Consider the following 8416-nt stretch of genomic DNA (forward strand, 5'->3'; position numbering starts at 1 on the left):
ATCTCTTGTCCACCTTGTCTTTTTAGGCTATAATTCTTCAGAGTGAACTTCTATTTACCTAAGCTAACACCCCACTCCCCAAATAACAAAAAACCCCAAACAACTCTCCCCCACCCACTGTTTCCATTTCTGCCCTTTTTTTAAATGTTTTGAATGGGGCATTTCCATGTAGATGCTGTCCAGATGTCCCACACACAGAGGTTTGCAGGGGTTAAATCTTTCCCTGATGTGTGCTAGCCATAAGGAAAGCACCATCAGCCAGGCCCCACCTCCAGACAGTCAGAGACACTGAGCAAGATCCTTGGCCGGTGAAGCACTAACATCTAAGCAGCAAGTTTCTCAAGAGGGAGCAAAGCTGCACTACTGCTTTATTGCAGCTACTGCCAGCTCACCGCAGCCTGTCCTGCCCTTGCTCCTTTGGCCACTGTTGGGGCAAAGAAGAAAGGAAAAGATCACATCTCCACAATGAACTTCATTCACAGGGGCTGCAGCAGCCAGGCTGAAGGTGACTGTCTTCTGTGGATCTCTACTTCAGAGAAAGCTAGCAATTCAGGACCAGAAGCTATGGCAATAGCCGTGCTACTGAGTTACCATCAGACCAATGCTCCCTTTGATCTCGGTATTTATTTTCATGGCACATACAGAGCACACATCTTCAGAAAACAAAAAGTTAATTCACAAGCAGTTTCAAAGCCACAGACAAACATCTCCAATATGCTGCTTACTTTTGTCTGCAGCTGTGCCAGTGATCTGAAGACCAAGTTGGATAATTCCATTAATGGGAATAATCAGTAGTTCAGGATCCAAGGATCTCAAGGTACTTTCACAGAAAATAAAATGGATAACATCCATAGCAGCTAAGTGTCATTATTATAGCATATTTCACAGTGGGGTAAAAATTAATATAGGCTAAACTGAATTACCAAGAACATTACTAGAGCAAGACAGAAATATAATGAAAATCTGATTCTCAGTTCCCGGCACTGTCTGGGCTGTGTTGCTTCCTCTGTTGTGCAATTACTACAGAATCCTGCTCATCCTCACTGCTGCAGAAACTGAGGAGAGCTGCTCAGGAGCAGAGTTCACCAGAGATAAATAGAAAAACATTTCTGGTGAAAATTCAAAATGCCAACAAACAAAAAAATCCCCTTTGGCAGAAGAGATATTTTCATTTGGAAACGCTGCCAGTCGATCTTATGGGAGTCGTAGCCTGGGCCCATGCAAGCTGACAATCTGTCACTGAATGGCTGCATTCTTACCCTGCCACAGTTTTACTTTCTTAAGCAGGCAGGACCATTTCTTCAGAAATGGGAGACAATATGAAAATAGGCATACTAGGGAGCCCAGTCCCAGAGAACATAACATGAAATGCCTTGGAAGCAACCTGACATTTCCTAAAGGAAGTGCACTCTATTTCTACAGAAAAATTTCAGATCTCAGAAATGAGGATTTTCTTTTTAAAAAAAAACAGACAAAACTTTTGGCAGAAATCACATTTTTTCAGCCCCCAAAAGACAATGATTGCAACAAAATGTAACTTTATTTCCTTGAGAGTTCTGTTTTGACCAACATTACTTCTAAGCATTTAAGAATAAAAATGGAAGCTCTACAACTTAAAAAAGCCATGCATAGAGGATAACATAGCCTACTGTTTTTCTGATGAACTCTATTCATGTTTTCTCCCTCAGCCCTTCCAGTACCCTGGATACTTTTGCCTGTTGTGTTCACGTTCTGCACTCTGTTTCATATCTAAACTAAACCCTAGGCACAATGACAGCACAATGAAGCCTTGATCAAGCACTCTGAGCTTTACTGTAAATACATCAGAGAGGATGAGATCTTCCCATTTGCCCTCTATAAGCTCTGGATCAAGTCCAGGACAAAGAGAAGTTTATTAATGCACACACATTCCTACTGGCCTTTGAGCTCTTTGGCAAAAATTGTTTTAAACAGGCCTCTGTAGAGACTGAATGAGCAGTATTCAAATATTTACATCGAACAACAGAGTTAATTACACTTCAAGACATTAGTAAGATTCACTTTGCTGCAACCTCAGCAACATACTACAGCAAATGAGCAACATAAACCATTTTCCACAATCTGAGGCGGGCAGCTTTCCATCTGGGTTTCAGCTAAGGCAGGAATGTTTCTGTCTACAATAGAACCTCACTAATCAGCACTTCACTAATCCACACATTTTATTAACTTCGCCAAAAAACTCACAGCCTCTCCCTGCCCCTCAGCAAAGATTTAATAGCAGAGACCTCAAGCAAGGTCTTTCATTACCAAACCACATTTTTTAGGCAAATGTTACGTGCATTTGAGTCAGACATTACAAAGCAGTTTGATAAATAATTTGAGCAAAACTAGAATTGTCAAAGACAGAGCCAAACCTTATGCATATCTGGAGAAGAAAACCCAAGGCAACTTGAAGTTGAATCTACAAAAGAACATTTTATCAAAAAACACTTAATCCTTAGTATCTCTCAGGATTTTGCTCTTTGTGAACAAAATAACACGCACAAATGAAATTTACTTCCTTCTAAGTTAACACTACATTTGCCCACTTACTTACTGGCTCACAAATTCAATAACTTCCAAAGAAATCTCCCTCCAGCCACTTTTGACACTTCATTCTTCCTCTCATAGAGTAGTCTGCATCCTTTAAATGTAAGCCAACAGGAACAGCAAAGCCAACAAAAACATTTAACAATACACTGGAATGAAAAGCTCTGTCCATCCTAATGTCTTAGCTCTGTCTTTAGCAACTGTTCATACCTCTCTGCCCTAACCATTAGCACTTCAAGTTTGCAGCTATGGCAGCTTCATTTTTCAAGCCTACCAGATATTATCCGCATGCCACCCTTAAAAATGAAACTAAATGACAGCACACCATTAATTATCCTTCCACTTCCAAGGGCATTTTTAAACAAGTGAGAAGATAACCAAATATACTAACTCGCTGGGTTTCTTCTTCCTCATCAATTATGCTTGCTATTGATATAGAATATGAATAATGCAGTGTATAAATTATGTACATGCATTTATAGAGGAACATAAGGGAAATTCATATACAGAAAACAAATAAATTGGATGGCATTTATATTGATCTGTTTCTATATTTTTATATGAAATATTTAACAACACATAGAAAAGAATGCCATTTAAATTCTACAAATGTTATTTCATTATATCTATTGGTTTTTTTACCTTTTAGTTACAATTTTGTTAAGACTCAAGCAATTAATTTTAGAAGCATGAATAAGTACATGCAGAGAGAATAGTTTCCATTATTTTCTTCATGGCAGAAAACTTATTATAAAAGCTACCTTCACCTGTAAGGAACAGACAAAAAAACCCAACAATACAGAACTTAAGAAGTTCTTATCTTGTATTATTATGTTTGGAAGTGGAGGAAGAAATTAATTTGTTTTACTTTATATATTTTAAATAGGGTATTGCTAAAGATTTCTTCACTGGGTTTAGTTAAGACCCTTACGAGCAGTGACGTACTAGTGTTCCTCCATGTGTAATGACCAGCACACACGACAGAAGAAAGTGAATGGCTCCAGCCACTGATAATTTGTGAGACTGTGCCTTCTCAGGTCATCAGCTTGAATAGGAAAGCCATATACACTGAAAGCTGTACATTCAGCTAAACTTGTGAATGCCTGTGTTCCATCACATAGGCATTCAAAACCCCATGATTTACACCTTTGCATGGGGTCTCAGCAAACTGGTCAAGCACTGAATTTGCACAAAGACAACAGACAGAATGAAACAATACGTGAAAAGAAGCTTATTCTCTCACATAAATTAAACAAACCAATGGGTTAGAGGCCAGATTTGTCCAAAATACAGTTGGACACCCCTTTAAAAATTCACCCGTTCAAGAGATTTTGTTCCCCAGGCAATACACTAACTGCCCTGGCAGTCAAGAGGGACTGTGAGCACCTGAACCCACAGGGATTCTGACAACTCCACTTATGCTATGATCGGATTCACATCCTACCAAACCCACCTCTCCCCCGACTTCCCTGGTGTATAGCACAGTGCAAGCATTCACAAGTTCTCTTTGGAGTGCCAGACCACAGTTCCAGGCAAAGATATGATATAGACCCCATATATTCTCCTTGAGAGCCAAGGAAGAACAGAAGGGAAGCTTCAGCAAGCAGATGGAGCACACAGAGAAGGGGAGGAAGCTGTGGTCTCACACGTTCACTCCAAAAGCTACAAAAATCCCTGCTTCATATAACATCCTCTGTACTGCCACAGCCCAGAAGAGCACAGAATCTGAGTGCTTTTACACAAGTTCATTTAGAAAGCACATATTTCAATTACCATCTGGTGGCCAAAAAGTAGATGCAGATAGATACAGCCAGAAAACATGCCATCAGTTTGACCATCCCCATTAGGCTCTATGCTCTTCAAAATCCTATTTCCTCAATCTAGCAAAGTTCAGATGGATACATCAAAAGCATGGGTCCTCCAGAGCTCTCAACCCTGGCAGTATTCCTAGTTGCAGATGTATCATGCTGGATTTACAGCCAGCGGTGCCATGAGCCTCAGGAATAACATAGTTTATGTCTGCTAATGATCTAACTCGGTTTATTACACAGATCTTGACATTTTAAATTAAATTACACTCTTAAAGTAAAGAAGCATACAAGAAACCCTGATGAACCATTAACTTTAAGTGAGACCAATAAAAAGTAATCCTTGTACCAAGCAGTAACATTGTCGTTTTGACTGCATGTTCACTGACTATCATCATTTATTCTCCAAGTCAGGATTTCTGTTGAATCCTTGCAATTAGCTCAGTAGGTCAAAATTGGAAAATACCACATTGTATTTGAAGAGCCGAATGCTGCTTCTGTCCTTGAGAGTTAAAGCTAATACAATATTCCCCTTTACCTCTACTTGAACGACGCTGGAAAGACAGGCTCTGCCCATCACTAGTGACAAGATCCATACACCCACTTGAATGTCATTCTCAGCTTCCCACTGATGTTTACTGGAGGATATTTTGATTTGTTCAAATATATGCCCTGTAAAACACTCACCTCACCAGAACAGACATGATACTGCGGCAGACTTTGACTTCGCACATCTTTATCAGTTACCCCCAAAGTCTTAATTTTGGAAAACTATTCTGCTTGTTGCCTCTTCATTTGAACTGTATTTAATGATAACATACATTTTTACCTTCTATAGCATATACTGCCCATAAGTAAAAATCAGGTCTCCCACAACTCTTCTGCATGAGATGGAGGTTTTGTCAGGATTCCAGTGAAAGGGGTCCAGAGAAATTAAAAGATATGCTCTATATACACAAAGCTACGTGGCATAATGAGGAACGGATCAGAGAACAACTCATTCTCCTGGTTTAAACTTAATCCTGAGTATCCGTTTTAAGAAGGCAAACGTCCTCCCCTTGCAGGCAGACAAGGAACAGAAGGCGCCTGATAGCAATCCTTCTCAAGCTTTGAAGCAGCCTGTGGAACTGCAAGGAAGGCAAGAAATACCTTCTTAAAGGGTTTGCTTAAATGGCTTCTGAGATCAGGTCATCTGATCTGCTCTGACATGTGGGCTCCTCTCCACATCCTCCTTGCTGGGTTAAAATCCACTTTGCATTCTCGCATCTGCGCTGTCACAAACATACCTCATTGGCTAAACTCGGAACTTCTTAAGTAGTACAGAAACTTTCAATAAACCGGTCTGAGATCAATGAACAAGGGAATCTTTTTGTGATTTGCTGAAATCACAGAGGTTAATGTCAAATTGTACCCGTAGCTGAGCATCAGGGACAGGTGTGACAAAGCCTTCTCTCCTAAGGCAACCTGCTTTGCATCCAACAGAACAGGAGAAACATACCCTGCGCTGTTATACACCTGGAAATCCACCTCTGGTATGGCTATTTCAATCAACTTCAGTACACGTGGTATGATGCATATGGCAGAGAGACTTCTTCTATCAAAGAAGCATCTCACAGCCCAGTGTAAGTGATATTAAGGAGAACATTAAAACAAAAATGTATCTACAGATTATTTCTTACTTGAAACAGTCAACTAATGTATCTGCAAGCTCCATTTTCTTTTTGAAAAGCTAAGAAAACCATTTCTCCCACTTTATGGATTACACCTCATTTGTTCTCACTACTCCAAATTGCTTTGTAAGATTTCAGTTAAATTTAGGCAGGATGCCAACACCATATTCTGCATCTGGCCAAACATCCTGTAAGTACACAAACACCTACCTGTAAGCATGCACATGATTTATACAAACATAGGTACACATACAAAGTCACTTTATAAACAGAGGCAGACCACACCTCAAGCTTCCACTCTGCACAGAAATCCAACTCCTACACCACTGGGAATTTCTAGATACGTTCAAACTTGAAGTCAATGCTGGGTGTGCTTTGACCCCTGAATTTTTAGGCCTAAGACAGATCTGAACTTGCACAGAAAGGTTTTACAGATATCTCCTCAATCTCCAAATCAGACCTTATATTTTAAAGAACCAATTTATCAATAGTAGCCAGCAAAAGAATTACAGCACTTAATGTAAACATAAATTAACAGCCTATGGAACAAAATTGTTTATTATTTTTATAAAGGAATTTAATAATACCAAAAAATCAGGAGAGACCTAGCATAGACAATAAAATCAGTCTGAGACATGATAAAATTCATTAGGTCTTTGTCTCCACCTACTGTATGGAGGAATAATACTCATAACTCCTTGAAGGATACAGAGAAAGATACTGAATACCTTTCTCATTATAAAACCCCAACATCTATTCCATACAGATCACAGTACTTCAACCTTTAGCAACTGTTAAAACAGCTACTGTTAAAAAGCTAACATTGAGAAACAGTCACAATGGCTTCTTTACTTAAAATAGAAGAGATCATTAGCCCATAATTATCACAAACTGGCAACTGTTATGGTTTTGTGGTACACTCTTCCTTTGTAATAAAAAAGGTTTTGAAATACAAGAAACTGTAAGAGGTGATTTGGAAACTTCCTGAACAGTAATGAAAATTAAAAGCCTTCATAATATTTACTTCAATTTTTTTAATGACCAACAATTGCATTTCCAAAAAAAACCTGCAGGATTGCAGTCTAAACCTGCATAGACCTGTGAACACTCTCAGGTGTAAAGGCAAAAGGAATTAAATGAAACTCTCTTAATTAAAACTGCCAATCTGTCAAATTCTGGAAAAGATTCCAGAAGTCTGATCTATGGTTGCTCTATACTTTGCATTTCCTAATTTGACAAAAAAAAAAAAAAAGCAAGGTACGATTTTTTTTTTCTAAAGATAGCCCTTTCCTGCTATTTTAGCACTCATCTGACCAGTCTGTTTCTTTCCTACGTGTCACTAAATTTCTGTACAATCAGAAGCTAAAATAAAGTTTTTCATTGCTATGGACTTGGGAAGACTGGTGGCAGACTCTGCTTGAACAGAAACTGGGGAAGCCCCAGGAGTCCATTAAAAACTTGACTGAAATTGTTAGGCTGATGGCAGAGAAACAGCCAACCTGCACAGCAAGGGGGCACAGATGCACCCCAGGCAATTTCGTGTTTTTATTTATTCAAACCACATGATGTTTCCAATCCTCAGAATGTGTTCAGGCAGTAGATTAAAAAATGCCAGAAAATTGAACTTTGAAACACACTGGTATTGGTGAACAAGCTCTTTCAGAAATATGCCCTGGATGTACCCAAGTATGTACTTGTAAAGGTACATAGGGGAATTGTTTTGTTTTCACAAAGAACTATATTGACTGCATGTTACATATCTGTGAGGTCTTTCAGCTATTTTCAAAACTGTTTGTAGGATTTAAATAACCAGTTCCCTGTTTATTTAATATGAAAAAGAGGATATGGGTACTGTGGCAATTTCAAATTTTAATTCCTTTCTTCTCTGTGTACAAAATTATATTGATTGTTCTTACTCCAACTCAGGAGCACGCAAAGACAATAGAGGCTCTTCCACAGCAGATGGACCTAGAGGTATCAAAGGCTTAAAAGAAATATCTTCCATTCAACTCCTCATAAACCTCAGGAAGGCCGATATAGTAACCACCTATGTATTTCACCTGAAATAAACAAGTAGTTTCATACAAGAGGTAGGAGATTTTATATACATTTCCAAGCTGCAACAAAAGTCACAGTCAATATTATTTCATCACTTGTTTTTCATCTTCACTTAAGGAAGCCTTCAGGCAGCCCTAGAGCCCACACAAATCAATGATGAATCTGGCTGTGAGTGGTACATGAGAGACCCACACCCTCCTCTGTGGATGCAGCAGGGTGAAAGGCATCATTGCACACCCCTCCAGCTGGACCAGCCCAGCCCACAGCAGGCAGGATGGGTAAGAAGGGAGTAGTGAATCGTATCACCAGGAA

This window comes from Charadrius vociferus, unplaced genomic scaffold (assembly GCF_000708025.1).
Source record: "Charadrius vociferus isolate BGI_N301 unplaced genomic scaffold, ASM70802v2 scaffold662, whole genome shotgun sequence".
NCBI classification, from domain to species: Eukaryota; Metazoa; Chordata; class Aves; order Charadriiformes; family Charadriidae; genus Charadrius; species Charadrius vociferus.